We start from the raw sequence: 25,694 nt of genomic DNA, 5'->3' as shown, positions 1-25,694 counted from the left end.
TATTTTATCTGACTTACTCATTAGAGAAGATTTTTAATATTTGCATATTACTCATTTTCTGCGTTCTACTTTCATATCTTATCTCTGCATGCTAAAATGTTAATTCATCCTTTTATAAGATGGTCTTTTGTTACTTCTCTTCAAGCTGAATTCTCTTCTCTGATAGGTTTTAATCCTTCAAGAGCAATCGTTTTCCATCTTTATATTCATTTTTCATAATCTCATAGCTCAATATACCTGAAATGAACCTTCTGTCATGTCATGTTCTTGCTCAAATGTTTAGCTGTTTCCTATTATCTACAGGATAAATTGCACTTCCAGACTGATATTCAAATTTCTCACTAATGAAGACTGATCTTTCCAGAATCCTTCAATTGTAAAATATAATATCAACTGATGCTGAAATCTTTAGTCACTTCCATAGAAGATATTTAAGTCTTCCATTTTCAAATACTCGCAGTGAATATCATTTTCTAATTAGTCAATATAAATCCAAAACTCATTTCTGGAACAATTCAGATTTCTTTTCTTGGTAGAACACAGTAGAGCCTTTTTTTACATTTCTCATACAGTAATATAGTCTATAGTATAGTCTCATATAGTCTAGAGTAATTAATTCTCTTGAATTTCGATCAGGTAATTTAAAACAAATCTTACTTGAGCTATTTCTTTCCATTGTCATTAAATAATATTAGTTTTATAAAATTCACAATACCCACAGATGCCCCAAATACATTAGCTATTAATACTTTCAAAAATACCTAAATATCTATACTAGATTGTAAGACAGTGTAACTAACAAGTCCCTTTACTGCAGAGAACTACACACACACACACACACATACTATAAGGCATAAAAGGAGACATCTATATAGCATTACTGACTTAGAAGTAATGAATCAATATTTATCTTTTTTTACGAAATAGCTTCAATAGTATCATGTCCCATTGTGCAGTAAGCAAGATTATTCCCATCGCTCGCTGAAATTCCACCTGTAATTACCAATGGAACAATTTCCCTTTCTTAATCGCATGTTTGTTTCTAGAAAAATAAAGAAATAGATGTTTTTGCTATCTCTGAGTCAAGTATCTTGGCCTATAATACTTGAACTTTTAATCCAACTGCAATATAGTTTCCTACTTATTTGATTATAGGAGAAAAGCAATAACTTAGGAAATGAGATGAAGAATGTAAATATAGCCAAGGCCTATTTCTGAACATGAGAGCCATATGAAATATAGTCTTGTTAAATTAGTCAAAGCATTATTGAAATTTTAACACCTATGCAATTTGTTTGATGTAAGAAATATTGTAAAATATTTCAATGAAAATATTAGTAAACTTAGGAAGGACAAATCAAATGAATGCACATAGTGAGGATAATAATTTAGCAGATTTAAAGTTTTAAAATCTAGTCTGTGTAGTTAAAAGTGTGGAAAAATAAAATCTGAGTAAAATAGGAGAACGTTATATCACACAGCTGCTCAGTTTTTATAAGGGAGATGATTAGAATCAAAGAAATACTAAATTAAAAGATGAATGTAACCATCACAGAAATAATGGATAACTTCTATATAAAATAGAAAAGAGGATGAAATTGAACAAAAGAAACTAGGATAATTGAAATAGAAGCATTAATTGAATTTATCTGATGACACACAAAGGGAAAGAGTTCAAAACCTTCAATTATTATGGAAAAATGATTAAAAAAGAGAGAGCAGAAGGAATGAAAATGTCTCACAAACTTCAGTGAAGACAATTGCAATAAAGTCTACCCTTAAATATAGTTTCTTGAATTTTTCCCCTAAAACACAGGCCAAAAAGAAACCAGAATAAAAGGAACTTCTTAAACCTGCCAAGTTTAGGTAAGGAAAGAACATTTAGTAAGTTCTGCATTATATGTTTTGAAAAATAGTGATCTTCACTGGCGATCCAGCTGCATTTTCTCTTGTATTTACTAATTCCCTAAGAATTTAATTATGTGCATTTTGCTTAAGATAAAAAGGCTACTCATTTGCCACATAGGCTACTCTCCAAATTTCCAACATTTTTATTATTTCTTTCTCCTTTTCTTGATTTCCCCTTCTTCGTCCTTTACCTCCTCCTTCTCTCTTTCTCACCCTTCTTCTTACTCTTTGCTCTTCTACTCACTCCTCCTTTTGCTTCAGCTGTCATTGTTCTTTCTGTCCCAAAACAATCTGACAACCAACATGTTCTTCTTCTTGCCCTCTTTTTTCTTCTGCTCATCTTTGTCCTTGGCTTCTTCCCTTTTTCTCTTTTGTCCCTTCCCCTCTTCTCTTCTCTTCTCTTCTCTTCTCTTCTCTTCTCTTCTCTTCTCTTTACTCTTCTCTTCTCTTCTCTTCACTTCTCTTCTCTCCTCTCCTCTCCTTTCTTCTCCACTCCTTTCCTCTTCTCTTCTCCTCCTCTCTTCTCTTCTTCTCTCTTGTCTCTTCTTCTCTACTCTCCTCTCTTCCTTTGTCTTGTCTTCTCTCTCTTCTCTTCTCTGCTCTGCTCTTTTTCTCTATTTTGTCTCCTTAACAATAATCTTAATAAGATCATCTCTTTAAGAATAATCTTGTCTCCTGTGTCCTAGATTTCTCTATTAATGCTTTAATTCACTTAATGACATTTGTTTGTGGCATAATTTTAATATAACCAAAACCTATTTTAAATGTAACAGAAAAATAGCAGTACAGTAACCAAAGTCCTAAAGAATGCTTTCCACTTTTTACATTTCTTCTACAACCATATCATCCTAGAGTTAGTACTATTAACAAACTCTAATACATATCAAAAGCTCATTGTTTGGATGAGAATAACTAGCATTCAGTAAGAACACATTTAATCATAGGTACTTCGTAATAATTTTAGAAATATTAATTTGTTTTACTCTTCATAGCAATCATAGATATTATTGTTATAATCAGGTTAAAGACAAGAAAATTTAATGAAAGATTAATTAATATAACTACAGATAGTTAGCTTACACTATTAATCCAGGCTATGAGCGTCATGAAAGCAGTACATCCTAAGATAAATTACATTGTCTTATAAAAATTAGTCAGAATCTGTAGGATATTTTACTATTTTGAGATGCAAAGATGCTTATTGTAAGATCTTCATAGGTGGATTTTGAAGATAATATCTCCATGACAAGAAACAGAAGCTGGATGCTGGTGATTGGCAACTATAATTAAAGCTATTTGGGAAGCTGAGATCTAAGCACTATGCTTCAAAGTCAGCCCGGGCAGTGAAACTCTTATCTAATTAACCAATAAACTACTGAAATTGGACTGTGATTCAAATACTAATACAGTGTCAGCCTCAAGTAAAAATACCATCAAGATCCCAAAGCCCTGAGTTTAAGTCACAGTCCTCAAACATACATACATACATACATACATACATACATAAATTAATTTGTGTTATATATTGATATATATTATACATACATAAATATGTTAATACAGAAAGGAATAAGGAATTGTGGCATTAAAGTCTCTTAACATGCAATTTAAGCATTAATTTTGCAAAATAAAATGAGCATGAAATTTCAACATTATGAGTATATGTTTATTTGAATTAGGGAAGGGAAGGGGAACAACAAAATGGTGAGACAAAGGACAAAGGGTGAACCACTGCAGCATTGATATTCATAAGACAATATGTTGCAAATGTTTTACCACTTGGTGCGGAGCACTGGAGGCGGGGATGGGCAAAAACTGAGGGAGGGGAAACAATGTTTTACAAGAAATATACTCAATACCTGACCTATACAACTATAATCCTTCTGTCCATCACCTTTACAATTAAATTAAATTAAAAAAGAATTAAAGAATGAAGCTATAATTTGTATTAAGTAAAATACTCATTTTGAGTATTCACTAGGAATACAATGGAATACTAGCAGAAGACTTTAGGGTTCTCTGCTTTTATGTATAATCAATGTATTACTGAGTTTATATAGTTTCACAATTCACAATTTAGGACAGCTATTAAATTTCTTAACATTTAAAAATCAGAAAATTATGTAAGCAGTGTATTTTTCACTGAAGAGTCATATTTAATATTTTAAGTTAATTAAATTTGCTGTTCCAAACTATTAAGCATACTATCAATAATATTCTTAGAAATCTATTTCATTTGGTTCCCAGAACATAATAGTGATAGCCTACAACATGGAGAAAATAGGCTGAGTCCTCACTGAAGCCAGAAGAGCAGAGATCTGTCACTGGTATCTGTATTTTTACTTCAAAATATTGCCTTAAAGAGGGAAAATCAAGTTTATAGACTATTGAATGTTATTGATCGCCAATAAATATTATCAGGCCATCAAAAAGAGAAAAAAAACTATTCATTTCAAACATTGTGCTTAATTCTTAAAACTATACCTCGTATACTACAGTAAGAAAATACACTACAATTTTTTCAAACTTTTAATGCTGAAGAGTATAGATGTTTGTAGCATGTAAATAAATATACAAGGATATTGTAATTCATTTACATTTCTACGTTTCCTAACACTGAAAATACTTGTGTTTAAAATATTTAGTTGGATGCTGATAATTAATGATGGTCTCCTAGCCATTTAGAAGACTGAGATGTAAGGATCCCAGTTCAAAGCCAGCCTGGGGAGACAATTGAGAGACTCCAATTAACTAGTAAAATAATAGAAGTCGTGGTGTGGTTCAAGTTGTAGAGCACCAACCTTGAGTGGAAAATGCTAAGTAAGACTGTAAGCTACTGAGTTCAAAACCCAGTACTGACAAAATAAGGAAAAGGAAATATTCACAAACCTGGAAAAATTGAGAAAATGGTGTATATTCCTATGTTTCTTTTATAAGTCATAATTCAGTCCCTACTCACATGGATAAATTTCAAGATAGAGTTTTTTTGGCATTCTGAAATGCATGATCATATTACTTGTTTGTTTCTTGAGACTGTTCCTTAAATTTATTAAAATGTTTAAAATTAGACTATTTTCCTTTATGCAGGGCTGGGCAATGTCCTTGAGCTTCTTATGCTCAAGTCTAGCACTCTACCACTTGAGCCACAGCTCCACTTCTGGCTTTTACTGTTTATGTGGTCCTGAGGAATTGAACCCAGGTCTTCATGTATGCTAGGCAAGTACTCTACCACTAAGCCACGTTCCCAGCCCTTGTACATCTTTTAGAATGAGAATAAAAGTAAAATTGTTTGAATAGATTCTAGAAAATCATGGTTCCTAGAATCTTAATCATGAATGCCATTTTTGCCTCACCACTATTTTCTTTAAAATTCACAAAGAATTTGTATTACTTATCTTCACTTTATATATAGATATAGTATATATATATATATATATATATACACACACATATATCTGAACTTTTATACATATGTATATTCACATATATATGTAGGTTATGTAGATTTTAACATATGAACTCAGGGACTCATGCTTACAAGGCATGCAATATAACACTTGACCTTACTTGCCTCTTTCTTTATTTTCCAAATTAAGTACCATTTTGGGTGCCTAGGGCTGCTGAGCCTACAGCTCTTACCATAACGGAAATCACAGGTGCATGTTACATTGTACAGATGTTCGGTGTAACAGGTCCTCTCTAATTGCACCAGCTGGCTTCAAACTTCTTACAGTCTTCTCTTCATAAGTAACTGGGATAGCAGGCAAGAACCACCACAGATGGCCCTGTATAAAAATTATGATATCTCCATCTTCACATCAGTGTTTCTTATCTGATTTATTTATTTATTTATATACTTCATTCTCCATTTTTGGTGCTAGCTTTCCTCCAGAGACCGAGATCAGAGGATCATGGTAGGAAGCCTGCCTAAGATGAAATGCCTGTAAAATCTCATTTCAAATTAACTAGTAAAAAGCTGATTTAGAGGGATGCCTGAGGTGTTAGAGCACTAGTTATGGGCAAGAAAGCCTAGCAACAACAGGAGGCAGTGGCACACAGACACACACACACAACACACACACACACACACACACACACACACACACACACGGGTTGAATGAAATTTCGGGCTATATAGCAACACAATGTCAGAAAGAATAACAATTTTCTTGATCCATTCATCTACTGAGGGGATCAAGAAAATGTACACAATGGAAATCTATGTCTCTATCAGAAAGAATGACATTACCCCATTTGTTAGGAAATAGAAAGACTTGGAAAAAATTATATTAAGTGAAGTAAGCCAGGCCCAAAGAAACAAAGGTCCAATAGTTTTCCTTATTTGCAATAAAGCATAAGTATATGCTGGGACAAGCAGAAAAGGTCAGATAAGATGATGTTAAGCAAAATGAACCCCAAGATAAGGACATAAGTATTTTTTGTTTTCTTCCTTGCTATTGTTTCTAACATATTTAAAAGATATTTCTTTGTTGCTTTGTATGTCCCTCTCCCACAGTATAACACCTGTTTTCACTGTATTTGATGTTGGTATAGTTTGTGGAGGGGAAGGGAAAAAACAAATTGTTTAAATAGGGATACAAGTGAACCATTGCAACAACGATATGTACAAGACAGAAAAATGAACTTTACAATTTAGGCAGGGGTGGAGGAGTGGAGGGGTAGAGGAGTGGGAGGTAGAGAGGTGAGCTTAGGGGTGTAGCCCTGGAGATGGGAGGGAAGGGATGGTAGGGGAAAAACAAAGGAGGAGGCAACAATGCTTGTTAGGAAATGTACTCATTACCTTGCTCATGTAACTGTAACCCCTCTGTAGAATATTTTCACAATAAAAAACTTAATTCAAAAAAGAAAGGAAAAAGTTTGCTGTTAGTGTAAATTGTTTTTCAAGCATTCTTAATACTAGTAAACATGTTTTCTCTTTTTTACATTTTTACATTCAAAATTCGTGACGAAGGAATGGAGGCTTCAAAGGAAAAAATATATCATGACCATCAAATCAAAACAAAGTAACTGCATCTTCTTAAATGTATCCTGGATAGAATATTAGTAAATATAAGAAATGAGACCAACATGAAAGTACATCACACACTTAGGAATTTGTAGTGACCTCATTCAAAATAATAGACACAAAGAAAACAATGATATTAGAAAAAAATCATGATTTTGTAATTCACCTTCCATTTTAAAAGTTATATTAAAAATAAATAAAAATAAGAAAGCCAACATATAGTCCATTTGGAAAACACCAGATGTCAATTCATTCATGAAAATAAATAGGGGAGGGATTATTTCTCCTAATGTAGAACTATGTATTACAGCCACATACAAATAATATGTACTCATAAAATGTATTCTCTTCCAAAATTGATTTGAAGTTGACCCTTAGGGAAGAAAATTGAATAAGATTGGGAAAGCAGATATATTTCTCTTGATACATTTAAATAAAAATGTTCATGTGAGAGGTGCTAAAACTTAAGACAACTTAGGAGAATCTTACAGGTAAAGTCAAAGTGACAGTATGTTCCAAGTTCCCATATTTCATGAAAATAGTTATCAATTAATATTTTAAAAAATGTCATATTTGACCAAAACAAAGCACACATCTAGTAAAATATAAAATTTCTAAACATTTAATAAATATTAAAAATTAAATACTATGTCTTATTCCAAAATAGACATATTTAATTCAATGAAATGGTTTTAATGAAAAATTATTTTGCAAATAGAAGTTATTTGGAAAATTATTTGGGTAGGAATTATGATCTATAAAAGTATATTTCTGGAGATTGAGAAGGAAATCTAAGTAGTGTATAAAATATAATTTGCAAAGGAGAAAAATAAACAGAAATTAGTGAAGAAAATGCATATAATGATCCCATTAGACTTTATACATGTTCTACAAATTTTTTAGGAAAATGATTAAATATAATATTAGAAGCTTTTCTTTCCCAGCTGTCTAAAGAAATATTTGGCTAATAAATAGAAATGATGGTAAATTCAGTATAGTCTTGTTTATGGTCCTTTGGGTAAATGCCCAGGAGTGGGATTGCTGGGTCATAGGGGAATTGTAAAGATACTGTACAGAGGGATTGTAGGTACATGAGTAAGGTAATAAGTACATTTCCTCTTGAGCATTGTTACTCCCTCATCTTGTATATGTTTAGCTTTTTGAGGAACCTCTATACTGCTTTCCAGAGTAGTTGAACAACTTTACACTCCCAAAAACAGTGTAGTAGCATTAGATTGGCCACATCCCCAGCAGCATTACATGTTCATTGCAGCGTTTTTTTTTTTTTTTTTATCATAGCTAAGGTATGGAACCAACCCAGATACCCTCAGGAGAGGAATGAATCAGCAAGATGTATATATACATACAATGGAGTTCTATGCTTCCATCAGAGACAATGCTATTGCCCCATTTGTAAGGAAATGGAAAAGCCTAGAAAAATTACCTTAAGCAAAGCAAGCTAGGTCCAAAGAAATACAGGCTACATAATCTCCCTTTTTTTTAATAACTAAAATATGTCTATGATATACTTAGCAGAGTATCACAACTGCTAAATGCATAGCATACCAAAATGGACTCCAAGAATTGGAAACAAGAGGTACTTACTATGTCCTGTATGCAGTTATTTCTCTTTTTTTCTTTCTGTTTTAGTTTTTTGTACCCTTTGTATTGTATGTGAGCTTATCTGATCCATGGAAGAAAATAGGAATCACAGAAACAACAGGACATAACATGAACTAATGCAACAATGATACTCACTAGACACTATTTTGGAGATGAACTTTACTGCTTGGGCAGAGAGGGGAGTGAGGAGTGGTAAGGGGAAGAAAATGAGGGAGGTGTAACAGTGTTTAAAAAGAAATGTACTCATTACCTTACTCATGCAACTATAACCCCCTTGTCCATCACCTTTATAATAAATTTAAAAAATAAACTATTGTTACAAAACATAGAAGTGAATTCTTTACAGAAATTCAAAATGAGTGAAACTGACTTAGATAAGCTAAGCAAAAAGTCCTCTCAAAGTATAAAATAAATGAGATCAGTGTGCTTTAGATTCTATTATAGCAGAAAATCAGAAATTATGTTTCGTGGGGAAACAAGGAGGTCATATCACTGAAGGAAGAAAATGACAGTATCCATCAAGGGAAAAAATAAGAGGTCAAAATTATGCCAAGGAAATGAGTGACAATGGGCTTAGAAATTTCAAGTAGGAAAAGGGTGTTTATATTTAGAGGAGAAATAATAATAGAAAATACAACTGAGGTCTTTTTTTTTTCCCTTTGTAAGTTTGGTTAAAAATGAAAACAGAACAGAAAATCAAAAGAAGACACTGAATAGGAAATTGTTCGAAGTAAATATTTGAACACGAAAGAAGAAAAGGAAGGATGGTTCTTTGGTTAACCCATTATAATATAATTGTCAACACAGATGAAACAGGTGCTCTTAATTGAAGCTTACAGATTTTTGTTGGAACAAATAAAATCATGGGGGTAGTTAAATAGTATAACACTGATGATCAGCACAGCATTTAAGATATTTATTATTCGTCACAGATCACCGTATAAATAATACTACTCTTTTCTTTGAAATGTTTTATATTAATCTTAGGGAACTTGAATGTTGAGAGATACATGAAATAAAATTCAATGCAGAGTCTGAAATCCTATTTTGATCATGCTGTAGGGATAACAACACTAAAGATTACACTTCAAAATAAATAGCCTTTTTTACTACAATCTGGATAGACTTTACAATTTTCGGGGAGATAGAGTTGAGCCTTTGGCAAGTTTAAGCAGTTATAGTGTTTAAATTGTTGAATGATAATATACTATGGCTTGAAAGGAATTCCATTTCTTTCTTTGCTTCATATTTAACTGTATAAAACATATATTAGATGAATTCAAAGTTATGCCGATTTCTCTTAGCTAACCTGCAATAAATTTCCCTTTTATTACCATATTGAACCTTCCAAACCCTTTCTTACGCTCCTGAAAAAGAGCATATGTAAGCAAAAATTTTATGAGAACAGCATTCACTCCAGAATGTACAATGCAAACACAGACAACATAGAATTTCTGATTTAGTGAACATATGCAAAAATCAAATGAACAGATTAACTTAAAAATATTTTAATTTCACTTAATTCATAGTCCCTGGTCTTTGTAAAAGTCATAATGACACTATAGAAATTTGATTAAAAGTAATATATAATTTTCTTTCAAGTGAAATTTTATCAATATTGAGTGGCAGTTTTAATACTGTAGGCATCTCAAATAATTCTCTTTAAAAACATTCAATCAATTTTGATAGGTATCGCGTTGAATTTGTAGATAGTCTTGGGAAGTATTGCCATTTTCACGATGTTAATCATGCCAATCCAGGAGCATGGGAGGTTTTGCCATTTTTTAAGTTCTGTGTTGATTTCCTTTTTCAAGATTTTAAAGTTTTCATCATAGAGGTCCTTCACTTCTTTGGTTAAGTTAATTCCTAGGTATTTTATTTTTTGTGGGGCTATTACAAATGGAGTAGCTTTCCTAATTTCAGCCACACTTTTCTCATTGTTGGCATACAGAAAAGCCATTGATTTTGGGGGGTTAATTTATAACCTGCTACTTTGCCAAAGTTTTGAATCAGCTTGAGTAATTTGGGAGTGGAGTCTATGGGATTCTTTAAATACAAGATCATGTCATCTGCAAAGAGGGAGAGTTTTATTTCTTCTTTCCCTATTTGGATCCCCTTTATGTCTGCATCTTGTCTTATTGTTGTAGCTAGGCATTCTAATACTAGATTGAAGAGAAGTGGAGAGAGTGGGCATCCTTGTCTTCTTCAAGGAAATAGAAGAGGCAATCCAAAAATTCATATGGAACAATAAAAGACCCCGAATAGCAAAAACGCTCCTCAACGGAAAGAATACTGCTGTAGGAATATCAATACCAAATTTCAAACTCTACTATAAAGCCATAGTAATCAAAACAGCTTGGTATAGGCATAAAAACAGACCTCAGGGCCAATGGAATAGAATTGAAAACCCAGAAATGAACCTACAGACCTATAGCCATCTAATCTTCGATAAGGAAGCTAAAACAATAGAATGGAAGAAAGACAGCCTCTTCAGTAAATGGTGCTGGCAAAATTGGTTAACTACATGTAGAAAACTAAAGCTAGATGCTTATATATCACCCTGCACCAGAATCAACTCCAGATGGATCAAAGACCTTGAACTCAAAGCAGACACTCTGAAAACATTACAGGATGGAATAAGAGAAACCCTAGGTCTCCTTGGCTCAGGCCGAAATTTTCTGAATAGAGACCCGGAAGCACAACAAATCAAAGAAAGGTTAGACAAATGGGATTGCATAAGGTTGCAGAGCTTCTGCAGGGCAAATGACATAGCTAGCAAGATCAATAGAAAGCCCACCGATTGGGAGAAGATCTTTACTAGCCATACAACGGACAAGGGTCTCATATCTAAAATATACTTGGACCTCAAAAAATTAAACCACCCAACAACAAATCCTCAAAGAAACAACTGCCCAATAAATAAGTGGGCGAAAGACTTAAAGAGAAGCTTCTCTGAAGAAGAAAGAAGGATGGCCAATAGACACATGAAGAAATGTTCAACATCCCTAGCCATAAATGAAATGCAAATCAAAACAACATTGAGATTTCACCTCACTCCAGTTAGAAGAGCAAAAATCAAGAACTCTAACAACAACAGATGCTGGAGGGGATGTGGACAGAAAGGAACCTTACTTCATTGTTGGTGGGAATGTAAACTTGTTCAACCACTTTGGAAAGCAGTATGGAGGTTCCTCAAAAGACTTCACATAGATCTCCCCTATGATCCAACAATCCCACTTTTGGGCATTTACCCAAATGTTTACAAACAAGACCACACTAAAGCTACCAGCACAACTATGTTTATTGCAGCATTATTTACCATAGCTAATATATGGAACCAACCCAGATGCCCCTCAGTAGATGAATGGATCAAGAAAATGTGGTATATATACACAATGGAATTCTATGCCTCCATCAGAAAGAATGACATTTCCGCATTTGTTAGGAAATGGAAAGGTTTGGAAAAAATTATATTAAGTGAAGTAAGCCAGGCCCAAAGAAGCATAGGTCCCATGGTTTCCCTTATTTGCAATATCTAGTATAGGTATGAGTCAAGCCGAAAAGGTCAGATAATGTGATGTTAGGAAAATGAACCCTTAAATATGTATTTTAATGTTTTCGTTTCTTTCATGCATGTGTTTCTAACGCATTTATAAGATTATTTCTTTGTTGCTTTGTATGTCCCTCCCCCACAGTGTAACCCCCGCTTTCACTATATTTGATGTCAGTATAACATGTGGAGGAGATGGGGACAAACAAGTCGTTTAAGGATTCAGGTGGACCTGTTGCAACAATGAGAAGTGCAAAATGTCAGGTCAAAACCAACTTTATAATGTCGGTGTGGGGGGGGAGGGGGATATAATTGGGTGGGGGGAGGGGGGAGGCTGGGAAGGGAGGTGAAGGGTAAACAAAGGAGGAGGCTGCAATGCTTGGTAAGAAATGTATGCATTATCCTGCCCATGTAATTATAGCCCCTCTGTACAGTATGTTCTCAAATAAAATAAAATAAAATTAAAAAAATAATAAAAACATTTCAATCAAGTTCAGAGTAATATGAAAGTCAAAATGGTAATACTGACATTAGTCACACTGAAAATGATCTTCTAGTTCCTTGAAAGGGCTTATGAAAGTTTTTCCTTAAAAAATCCTAGTGAAATACTTTTCCCTCTCAGTCAAATATCCCTAGCAACCGTCCATCTGTAGTTGATAAATGGAAGTGTAGAATGATTATACTGGGATTAAAAATTGGAGTTCATCTCAAATATTGTATTATATATTTCCAGTTAATTATTTTACCAAATCACAAAGGAAAGACATTCACAATCTTGAGTCTTAACACATAAATAAAATGAAGATTGGGGAAAATGCAACATTGATACTCTCAAGTCAAAGTTTCCATTATTATAATATAAATACAAACTGGGTGAGAATTTTTTTTATTTTTTTATTGTGAAAATACTGTACAGAGGAGTTACAATTACATGGGCAAGATAATGAGTACATTTTTTATCAAACATTGTAGCCTCCTCCTTTGTTTCCCCTTCCCATCCCTTCCCATCCCCCGTGCGTGAGAAATACTTTTAATGGAAAACACTATCTCTTGATTAAATTGTTCCAATAGTCTCATTATTCCTCAGATAATTCTTAATTATCACATTTCTTCTTAATTTCTAATTTCTTTCAGGTTTTAAAATCAGGATTGCCGACATGGCTCATTAATGCTATTTAATAGTATATGATTATGTAACTAAAACTTTAGTATTTTTATATATTTTATTTTAGTGTTGATGGAAGCAATGTTTCAATTCAAAATGAAATACTGAATGCATTAAGATGATAGGAAAGGTGCTGGGAAGGTGGCTCAGTGGTAGAAGAAAGAAGAAGAAGAAGAAAGAAGAAGAAGAAGAAGAAGAAGAAGAAGAAGAAGAAGAAGAAGAAGAAGAAGAAGAAGAAGAAGAAGAAGAAGAAGAAGAAGAAGAAGAAGAAGAAGAAGAAGAAGAAGAAGAAGAAGAAGAAGAAGAAGAAGAAGAAGAAGAAGAAGAAGAAGAAGAAGAAGAAGAAGAAGAAGAAGAAGAAGAAGAAGAAGTGTGTGTGTGTGTGTGTGTGGGTGTGTGTGTACCAAAGACATTTGAAATAAGCTAACAGTCCCTATCTGGATTCTACTGGATTTCAAACAAAATCCCACTTTTTAAAAGTAAACTTCTAATCTAGGTCTAATACATTCTTAAATCCATTACTTTTTAAAAGATATTTAAAAATCATCATTTGGCTTTTCTTTTTTTAATTTTATTTCATTGTAAAGATGCTGTACAGAGGGGTTACAGTTACATGAGTAATGCAGTGAGTACATTACCAGATGCTTCTCAGTAAATGAGTGGATCAAGAAAATGTGGACCAAGAAAATGGATTTATGTGCTTCCATCAGAAAGAACAACACCACCCCATTTGTTAGGAAATGGAAAGACTTGAAAAAAATCATATTAAGTGAAGTCACCCAGTCCCAAAGAAATTAAAGTCCCATGGTTTCCCTTATTTGCAGTAATTAGTAGACATATAAGATAATCTTATCAGATGAGCTGAAAAGCTCAAAAGCGTGTACATATGACCATATATGATGATGTTAAGTTAAATGAACCCCAAGATATGGACACAAGAGGTCTGTCTTTATTACTATTGTTTTAAATGTGCCATGTGATTTTAAATCCAATACTTTTAATTTAGTATAGTTTTCTTCCCATTTCTTTTGCCCTATTTGGCTATATCTATATGCTTTTACTCAAGAGAATTTGAAAATAACTAATTCTAACCTAAAGCCAGTGCCATACAGATGGTGGAATAGCTTGCATTTGAAACACAACTTAATTAATTTAAATATTGAAATTTAAAATAATAGATGACTGGACAATACAAAAAAACCCTGAGAACATAATTAAATGTTCCAGTCAGTGCTTAGCTAGATCATGTCATTTAATCAATTAACGTTTATTATGTATAAAGAAATGTAAAAATTTATTCTAAGTTTTGTGGAAAATAAATTAAAGTCTTACAAATTTTAAAATCCATCTCACCCATCTATTTTTTATGTTATATTAGATGTTATTGAAAAATTGTAAAGGGGTAACATCGATCAAGATGCATTGTGGTCATAAATTGGAGTGCTGAATTGAAATGCCTTTGAACAAGTACTTAAGGATAATTAACATATTACCAAAAAGAAAATTTATGAAAGCTCAGATTTATTTAATAGAAACATTTGATGAGAGATAATGTGCTGTTGTTACATTCTTTACATATGTAGAAAACTAGTTGCATTGTGACTTAACTAAGTTAGGTTGAGTTGAATTTATTCATGGTGCAAAACTTGCAAAAATAGAAATCATTTTTGAATGTCAAACGGTCTTTCATTTCTTCACCTTGAGATTCATGTCTCTCTTCTTTCTCTATTTTTCATGTCTGCCTGTTCTCTGGGCCCCTTGCAGTGCAGCCAGACATTGAAGCCATCAGTGGGAATATGCCTGCTCTCTTCCTGTTTGATCTTCTTCCCTTGATGTGTCAGAATCTTTGTGCGCTGCCTCCTTGTCAAGCCATTTTTTATTCTTCAAAACTTTAGACATAGTTTTTAAATAAATGCTGCAGATCTCAGGGCACTTGATGCATTTTTCACAAGTTAATCACACTTAAACAGCATAAACATTGCTGCTTATGTGTTTAACATTTAAAGACAAACATATATTGACTCAACTGCAAACAATTAGATGCAAAGGATAGGTTAGAGAAAACTGCTAAGTGATTCTCTTTGAATCAGTTTAATGAGTAGATTCCAGAAACTAGGTGAAAAATCCATTTAGCATTTGTAAGCATAAAAATAGATTATATATTTGAGTCTTTCAGTCAGAAGAGAATAAAGCAAATTAAGCATATTTTATTTAATAGATTATTACATAAAGATAAAAATTTAAAATTCAATATCCAATAGTTGTGCAGCTTTAACACTTCTTTGGGAAAAATTGTATGTCTTGCTTGTATTTAAGTCTCATTAAAAGGAGATACTTTGTCAGGGAAGTAATACGAACCTTTGCACTTATCACAAGGGAAAAAATGACCATTAGTTACATCTTATACAACCTGAGGCATGGAATAATTAAATTAATTATTAAATTAATTAAATACACACAAACTGATTAGTCCAGCCTAGGATTCAAAAGAAAATTATTCAAGGTATACCAAAATAATCCATCCTTAACCAAGCCTAGTAAAGGTTAGAGGAAAGAGAATTTAAAGAAAATTTAAGTAATGTACACTTCTATAAGCTATTGTTAAAGTCAACTCAAGTTAATATTTTTTTCTTCCCCTAGTAGTAACAGATAGAAAGGGCAGACATGTATTTTGAACAAAGAAGTATTTTTTTTTCATTTTTACATATAGTCACCATTACATGTTTAAGACCATTATGTCAGAAGATTTAGGATTTTGAAATGTATATCAAAATAGTAACAAAGATAACCAAAGCTCTGAAAATTCACTTAACTTAAAACCATTAGAGATCTGGACTGGCTTTACTGTTTGTTGTAATTATTATTGCAATGAATTCAAGTTCCTTGAGTGTTTTGTTACTCTTGGGTTTTGTTAAATACCACTCTTACAACTATTTTGCTGTCTTGTAGTGGTGAGAGAAAATATTCTCTAAATGATATTTAATTTTTACCTTGTCATTGGCAGTATCTATGGCTTCTATGTGGTATCTTCCTAGGTTTGTCCTCTTTTATATAAGTGGAAAAAGCTATGGGAGATAGAATTGGCTTAATTATTAGAGTGGAAGGGTTTTGGAAGAAATTTTTCCCCCGGGAAATGAGCTTTTATATGAAGAATTAAAGTATATTTCAAAATATTTGCTCTTAACTTTATTATGGAAAAACGATGAAGGAAGATTTCTTCAATTTTCTTTGTGAGTATTCAAGGAGGAAAAAAGTGTGTGTGTGTGTGTGTGTGTGTGTGTGTGTGTGTACACACAAAAGTGTATAGCCCTTTACAAGACTAACTCCAATTAACTCCTTTTTTTCATGCTACTTCAGATTCCATTTATAGCAATTTGTCAGTTGCCCTTCAAGTATTTATACCAGTTGATGATTCGACTAATATCAACTATATCCTTAGGAGATTAATTCTATTGTAACTGCTTTATTTTACTTTCAAGGTGATTATGACATAATAACACATGATTTACTATGTTAATATAAAAAATTTACTATCATGGAACATTTAGAAAAGATTTGCCTTGCTACTTATTTGTTTACTTCATTTACATATTCCTTGTGTTTATGCCAGGACCTTAATTCCAGATCTCTCTTTCTTTCCTTGGCTTAATGACTCAAGAATAAAATGAAACATGTCTTCAGTCAATATTTTGTTGATTCATTAGAAAAAGAGTCGTGGGGACTTTTCTCGTCAGTCTGGATTTTAGTCTATAGTCTTCAAGATCTCAGTCTCTTAAGTATCTAGGATTATAGGTGTGAGTGAAAATCACCCAGCTAACGTTCACATGTTTAAGAAATATTTATCATTTGAGTTTTGTTGGTGAATAATGTGTTAAAAGTCCTTTTATTAGTGAATGCCAGAGAGAAATGAATTTTGGCTTTCATTGCTGTCCTGTATGTAATGAAGTATGAGTACACAGCCATATTTCCTTTTTTATTACATTAGCCTGAGTTCATCTCAGAGTTGATTTCTAACTCCATACAGATAGACAAATAGATACATAGATACATAGATGATAGATAGATTTTTTTCTTCTGAAACTTTGCTATAGTTAGTTTTTGTTAGTGTTGCTGTTATGTATTTTAAATTAATGATTGCAGAAGATACGTTTGTAGATGAATGATTTTATTTCTCTTTAGAGAATAATGAAGGGCACTGACACTTATTAGTCCTAATATAATCAGTTTCAGCTCTCATATTTTATACTACATTTTAGAGAGAATTCTTGAGCAATTACGGTATAGTTTCAAAGTTTTATATTGAAGTAGATGTACAAATATTTCTTTAATGAATGGTTTGTATCATATACCGGTATATGTAAACCCTACATGATATCTTCCACTGTACTTTTCTCAAATGGGTGTTTGTTATGGGAATTGGACTGATTCTAGACGACAAGAAGTCCCATGATAGTCTGTGTTTAGTCTGGAGAATCAGGAAAGCAGGTATGCAATTCAAATTGAGATCAAAAGTTTGAGTAATGAGAGACTGTTGAATCCTTGCCTAAGTGAAATCTTTCATAGTCATAAACACTAATGCCTGGGAAGGTGGCTCAGTGGTAGAGTGCTTGTCTTGCATGCCTGAGGCCCTGGGTTTGATTCCTCAACACCACATAAGCAAAAAGAAAAAAGCCGAAAGTGGCACTGTGGCTCAAGTGGTAGAAAGCTAGCCTTGAGCTGAAGAGTTGAGGACTGGGCCCAGGCCCAGAGTTCAGGCCCCACGACCGGACACCCCCCCCCCCCGCCAAAATAAAATAAACAGTAATGCCTGAGAACAGAGAAAGCAAATATCCCTGCTCTCAAAGATAGAGATATGGCTTCCTCTGCCTTTTTCTTCAATCTACACTTTCAGCAGGTCACATACACTCCCTTTTGGTAAAAGTGACTTTTTCAGACCACCAAATGAAAAGACAATTTTTCAGAATCACTCTCACAGACTCATACAGAAAAGTAACTGTTTCATCAGGAAACACTTTAACAATGTTGTCAAATATAATTAACTATGAGAAAATATTTTGAAATATAATGGAGAAAATCAACTTATAAACATGTTAGAAACAATCACAAGAAAAAAAACCACTTGAGTCCTTATCTTGGGGTTTATTTTGCCTAATATTAACTTACCTGATCGTTTCTGCTTGTCTCAGACATATCCTAGTTATGGCAAATAAGGGAAACCATGGGACCTATGTTTATTTGGGCCTGGCTTACTTCACTTCATATAATTGTTTCCAAGTCTTTCCATTACCTAACAAATGGGTAATGCCATTTTTTCTGATGGAGGCATAGAATTCCATTGTGTATATATACCACATTTTCTTGATCCATTCATCTACTGAGGGGCATCTGTGTTGGTTCCATATCTTAGCTATGGTAAATAATGTTGCAATAAACATAGTTGTGCTGGTAGCTTTAGTATGATCTTGTTTGTGATCGTTTGGGTAAATGCCCAAAAGTGGGACTGCTGGGTCATAGGGGAGCTCTATGTGGAGTCTTTTTTTTTGGGGGGGGGGTCCGGTCATGGGGCCTGAACACTGGATCTGGCACTGTCCCTCAGCTCTTCAGCTCAAGGCTAGCGCTCTACCACTTGAGCCACAGCGCCACTTCCGGCTTTTTTCTTTTTGCTTTGTGGTGCTGAGGAATCGAACCCAGGGCCTCAGGCATGCAAGGCAAGCTCTCTACCTCTGAGCCAACTTCCCAGCCCCTTTCCAAAGTTCTTGAACAAGTTTACACTCCCACCACCAACGGAGTAAGGTTTCTTTCTGTCCACATTCCCTCCAGCATCTGTTATTATTAGAGTTCTTGATTATAGCCATTCTAACTGGGGTGAGGTGCTATCTCAGTGTTGTTTTGATTTGCATTTCTTTTATGGCTAGGGAGCTTGAGCATTTCTCCATGTTTCTATTGGCCATTTTTCTTTCCTCTTCAGAGAAGTTTCTCTTTAAGTCTGTAGCCCACTTATTTATTGGGCAGTTGTTTCTTTGAGGATTTGTTGTTGGGGGATTTAATTTTTTGAGTTCCATATATATTTTAGATATGAGACCCTTGTCTGTTTTATGGCTAGTGAAGATCTTCTCATCATCCATGGGCTTTCTATTGATCTTGCTAGCTATGTCCTTTGCCAAGCAGAAGCTCTGCAATTAAGCGACATAGACTGTCTAGTTGGTTAAAAAGCAAGATCCTTCTATCTGCTGCCTTCACAAGTCACACCTGGCCCATAAAACAAACACATTTTGATAGTGAAAGGCTGGAACAAAACCTACCAAGCAAATGCCCCCGTAAACAGGTGAGAGTTGCAATCCTAATATCAGATAAAATAGATTTCAAATTCAAATTAGTAAGAAGAGATAAAAAAGGTCGCTACATACTAATTAAAGGATCTCCCCTTCAGGAGGATATTACAATTCAAAATATATATTTACCAAACAACGGAGTACCAATACTTTTCCTCAGATCTCACATAGATCCAAACACATTAATTATTGGGGAATTTAACACACCACTACCCCCACTAGATAGATCAAATTCTTTATTGTGATTAAGTGGTTACATAATTTCCCAAATTTCACAGTATTGTGGGATAGTGATGCCTAGTTAAAATTACAAACACAATCTAACTTTCATGGGCCAAACTGTCTATCGTGCTCTATAACATTTATGTGTTCTATGAGCTTTGACAATACAGTTATTTCTTCCACATTGAGTGATATGTACATTTTTTTCATTTTGCATAGCATCAGCTGATCCCTCTTTTCCATAGTTCGCTCACTCCCATTGCTGCCATTGTGTTGCTTAGTTCATTTTGATCAATGTCCAGTGCAGCTGATGGGTCCCAGTGTTGTATGTTTTTCCCTGATTCCATCTAGTTCTGTGTCCTTCTGGTTTCCCTCTGGTGTGCACATATATACCATATATGTGATCAGCAGCATGGGATTATTTAGTAGTGATTCAACCAGGTGAGTGGAAGTTATTTGTTTCTTAAGTCTTATTAACTTTGTCATATCTACTTAGGTTTTGGATTTAACATCTACTTTTCAGCGAGACCATGTGCCATTTGTCTCTTTGTTCTTGGCTTACCTCACTCAACATGATTTCTTCTAGTTCCATCCATTTCCTTGCAAATGCCATTATTTTGCCCTTTCTAATGGCTGCATAATATTCCATAGTGTATAAATACCATAATTTTTGGATCCATTCATCTGTGGTGGGATATCTGGGTTGTTTCCATATCCTGCCTATTGTGAACAGTGCTGCAATAAAATGGAGGTACATTTGTCCTTGTATACTGGTTCCTGTTGTTCAGGATAGATGCCTATAAGTGGTATGGCTGGGTCATAGGGGAGGTCACTATTTAGTTTTCTGAGGATCCACCAGACTGATTTCTAAAATGGTTGGATAAGTATACATTCCCATCAGCAGTGTAATAGGGTTCCTCTTTCTCTGCATCCTCTCCAGCATTTGTCATTGGCTGACTTTAGGATGTGGGCCTTTCTGACTGGTGTAAGGTGGAATGGCAGGGTTGTCTTTATTTGCATATCATTTACAATCAGGGATGGTGAACATTTCCTCATGTTTTTCTTTAAGAAACTAATCCCCCCAAACCTAACAAACCAATTACTAAATAGGCAAGGGAACTAAAGAGAAACTTCTCAGAAGAAGAGACAAAAATGGCAAAGAAACACATGACGAAATGTTCAACATCCCTGTTTGTAAAGGAAATATAAAATTATTGACTAATTTTTTTGCAATACTGGAATTTGAACATAGGGTACTCAATAGGCTTACATGCTGAGCTGCTACTGCCACTTGAGCCATGCATCTATTTCTGCATTTTGCTTGTAGATTTGGCAAGTGAGTCCATGAAGTTTTCTATTTGAGCTGGCCTCAATCTTCAATCCTCTGGAACTCACGCTGATGTATAACTACAAATTCAGAGGTGAGCTTCAGGCACATGGCTAATAGTTCATGAAGTGTTCATGGCATGATTTTTATGCATAAAATTGTTGGTATGCACTCATGATTTTAAATCAATTCTATAAGTAACAATAAAATTATCATAAAAGAAACATCTCTTTATGAAACTTAATGAAAAATGACTGCATTTTCATTTAATGTATCTTCTTTGGATGGGTCAGTTTCTATGTTTGTACACATTGTGGTGAAAGACATCTAATGCAATTTATAATTGCATTGTGTAATACCCTTAGAACTATGCACTTATAGTCAATGCTGATTTGCCAATGACTTTTCCTAGCTCACCATTTCATCCTGAATCATAGGAGAAAATAAAGTATGGAAATATCAGAAACCTCAGATCTATGCATTTCTTATGTCATACATACTTCAGGAAATTAAAAGTTAAACACAATGCTGAATAGAACAATATAATAGATATTTGTCAAAAATTAAGTAATCATATGAGATTGTAATTCAAATATGCTTACATTTGTGGTAGTTCCAAATTTTATATCTCAAAAAGAATCAGGAACTTCCTTTCACTAAACCATAAAAGATACCTCTCAGTTATTTCTTGTATCTACCACTTTTGATTGATACATATGTAGAAAAGGGAGAGGAAATTGCTACATTAAAACTTATTGATAACTTTGGAGCTTGATTGAAAGATCAAGAATAACAAGCAATGATTCCAGAATACCCAGTGGCCCTTAAAAATATTCTGGCTGCTACAAGTATCAATTTCATACCAGAAATCTAACTGCTTAAAGAAAATGATGAATATTTGAAAGCTCATTCTATACAACTGGCCTCAAGATTGATAATTTCAGATCAATGCTATAGTGATTTGAAGACTGAAGATTCAGAAAGTTGTCATTCTAGATATCAGGTTTTTAAAAAATTTCATTTATAACAATTTTTACATCAAAAATCACTTAAGACTGTTGACTCCAATAATATACTGCCTTATCTTAGAAAAAATATGGTATGAAAAGTCATAATAAACCTGCAGGATTCATAGAGGAAACATATACTTCAACTGCTGACAAATGTATTTCCACACTGTATCATATAGTGTACTTTAAAAAGAATGATTTGTATTAATTTCTGGTATATAATCAATGAATGGTTGTTAATTATTGGAGATAATTACATTAACTATTTTTAGAGTGGTAAGACTTTTTCCCTATTTCATTATTTTTATAAAAGTGATGTATAAAGGGATTACAGTTATGTAAGTCAGCTAACCTGTACAGTTCTTTCTGGGCAACATCATCGTTCCATGCTCTCTCAGTTTTTCCCTCCTATCTACACTCGCAAGTTGTATAGTTCATTCTCAAGATAGTGTCTCACGAGTAGCATTGCTGCATCTGTTCATCATTTATCCCTCCATTTTTGTACATCCCTTCACCTCCCCCCAAAGACATAAATGAGCAAACAAAACAAAAAAGATCAAACAAAAACCACTAAAGACAACAGAAAACAACATTATTAGAAAACCAATATGATAGAAAAAGAGGGCACATGGTAGAGTTTTTCCAAAAGGCCACACTTTAGACAATGTGTCATCTTGTCTTTCACCCTATATTAAATATGACTGTAAATATGACAACAATTTTTAGATTATTCCAGATGTCTGGTATTAAAGAGATGTTTACCACAACTGGTTGGAATTCTAGCAAGAATTATAGCTAAATTTGTTGTTGATTTATCTACATTTAGTTAAGTACATTGATTTTTTATGTTGAACACTTAGTCAATATATAAATTATATTTCATCACAATTGGTACATCTGTGGGTATAATCTTTGTTTCTGAGAATTATAAAATACTATGCATATATATATTTTAAGCATTTGGAGAAATCATACAGAACTACTTTACAATGTATTTTGTGTGTGTGTGTGTGTGTGTGTGTGTGTGTGTGTGTGTATGTGTGTGTGTGAGTGTGTGTGTGTATGTGTGTGTGTGTGAGTGCTGGCATCGATTCTAGTGCCTTTCTTGTGACAGTACCTAAGATGGAATATGATATTATTTTGGACTATGAAGTATTAATAATTTATTAAGATGTCATAGCTTGGCAGAATTCTTGTAATGATTTTACCATCAATGATGACCTAACAAAATGCTGACTGACTCAGAAATAAAATAATAACCTAACTTTCAAAAAGTCACAAAAATAGACAGTCAAAGGGAGCATTTAGCTGGTAGAACTTCTCATCAAGTATCACGTAATGTACAGAGAGACTGAGACCAGGCCTGCAGAAATCTTATCATCTCTTTATTAACATGCCTGTAGTTTGAGGATAAAAATTAAGATGGAAAGATATTGAGACAAGAATATGAAATATGTGCTCTCTCTGTATAACAGATGCTGGAGGGGATGTGGACAGAAGGGAACCCTACTGCATTGTTGGTGGGAGTGTAAACTTGTTCAACCACTTTGGAAAGTATTATGGAGGTTCCTCAAAAGACTCCACAAAGAGCTACACTATGACCCAGCACTCCCACTTTTGGTCATTTACCCAAATGATCACAAACAAGGCCATACTAAAGCTACCATCACAACTGTGTTTATTGCAGCATTATTTACATAGCTAATATATGGAACCAACCCAGATGCCCCTCAGTAGATGAATGGATCAAGAAAATGTGGTATATATACACAATGGAATTCTATGCCTCCATCAGAAAGAATGGCATTCCCCGATTTGTTGGGAAATGGAAAGACTTGGAAACAATTATATGAAGTGAAGTAAGCCAGGCCCAAAGAAACATAGGTCCCATGGTTTCCCTTATTTACAATAGCTAGCATATGTCTGAGATAAGGAGAAACGGTCAGATAAGTTGGTGTTAGGTGAAATGAACCCAAGATAAGTATGCGAATGATTTTTCTTTCCTGCAATTGTTTCTGACATATTTATAAGATGATTTCTTTTTGGCTTTGTTTGCCCCTCCCCAACGGTATAACCCGTGTTTTCACTGTATTTGATGTTGGTATAATTTGTGGAGGGGAAGTGAAAAAACAAATTGTTTAAATAGGGATACAGGTGGACTCATTGCAACAATGAGATGTACAAGACTTTATGTCAAAAATGAAATTTACAACTTTGGCACGGGGATGGAGGTTGAGGTTGGAGGTGGGAAGGGATGGAAAGGGGAAACAAATGAGGAGGCAACAATGTTTGATAACAAATGTACTCATTACCTTGCTCATGTAATTATAACCCCTTTGTATGGTATTTTCACAATAAAAATATTTTAAGAAAAGAATATGAAATATGTTCTACCATAACAGACAGAGTATTACCATTGGAATTAAATGGCCTGTAGAGGTTCCAAATCAAAATGAGAAAGCTTTATAGAAAGATTCTGCCTAGTTGTGTCTTATTTCCGTACTGCAGCCATTTCTTCAAGGTTGTAGATCGATTATGTGACTTAAGCAGCACAGGCAGCTTAAAGATTGCCTATCATCGATCATTGTTAAGTTTTCTTATCATAAATATTGTTGGTAAAGACTATGAGAGCGTCACTACAGAAAAACTGACACATGGCAATTTTAGAGAGATGTGAGTTATGCTAGAAGAAATTCTGAGGGAAATTTTATTATCAGGAGACATCAAAATATGTATTCGAGGATTATAATAAAAATACAGAAGAGGGGCATCAGTATTTTAATGAATATGCAAAAATGGTAAAACTAGTTGTCAACATTCAGGAGACTGAAATTAGACTGATATACCTTATCTAATAGAAAAACAACTCCAAACAAAAAAAAAGAATAGAAAGCCTTTAACCTTAAAACAATATGAGGAAAATATGTTTGGTAAAAACACTGAAACATTTAGGCTTAGCCAATTATATTCTTAGTAGGACTACAATAGTCCACCAAGTAAAAATGAGATTGAATTTATGGGATTCCATCAATGTTTTGAAAGTTTCTACCCATCAAAAGAAACAATTGCCAGAATTAATAAATAACTTACAGAATGAGAGCAAATCTTTTTCAAATTTAAATGGATAAGAATACTGTAATGAATATACAAGCAGGTCAAAAATTAAACTACAAAGGAACAAATAATCTTATTAAAATTAGCATGTAAATTGAACAAATTTGTTTATTGTTTTTAGAATAACAAAATAAATTGGTAATAAGTATATGAAAAAATGTTCAATGCCTTTAGATCTAAAAGGAATTCAAAGGAAAGATAATCTAATATTCTGTTTCAATTAGAATATGCTGCCAATCAGAATGGCAATCATCAAGAATCCAAACAACAAACATTGATGAAACTGTAAACTCCTACAACCATTATGGAAACCAGAATTGAGTGCCTGATAATACTAAAATAGTATATGATTCCTTCTTTTTGAGCATGCGTTTAAGGAAAGTAAATCAATGTATATTGCATCTCTGTTTCCAGCAA

This window comes from Dipodomys merriami, unplaced genomic scaffold (assembly GCF_024711535.1).
Source record: "Dipodomys merriami isolate MVZ:Mamm:240054 unplaced genomic scaffold, mDipMer1.0.p SCAF_1149, whole genome shotgun sequence".
Classification (NCBI taxonomy): domain Eukaryota; kingdom Metazoa; phylum Chordata; class Mammalia; order Rodentia; family Heteromyidae; genus Dipodomys; species Dipodomys merriami.
The sequence above is the reverse complement of the archived record's forward strand: the minus strand, read 5'-3'. Positions refer to the sequence as shown.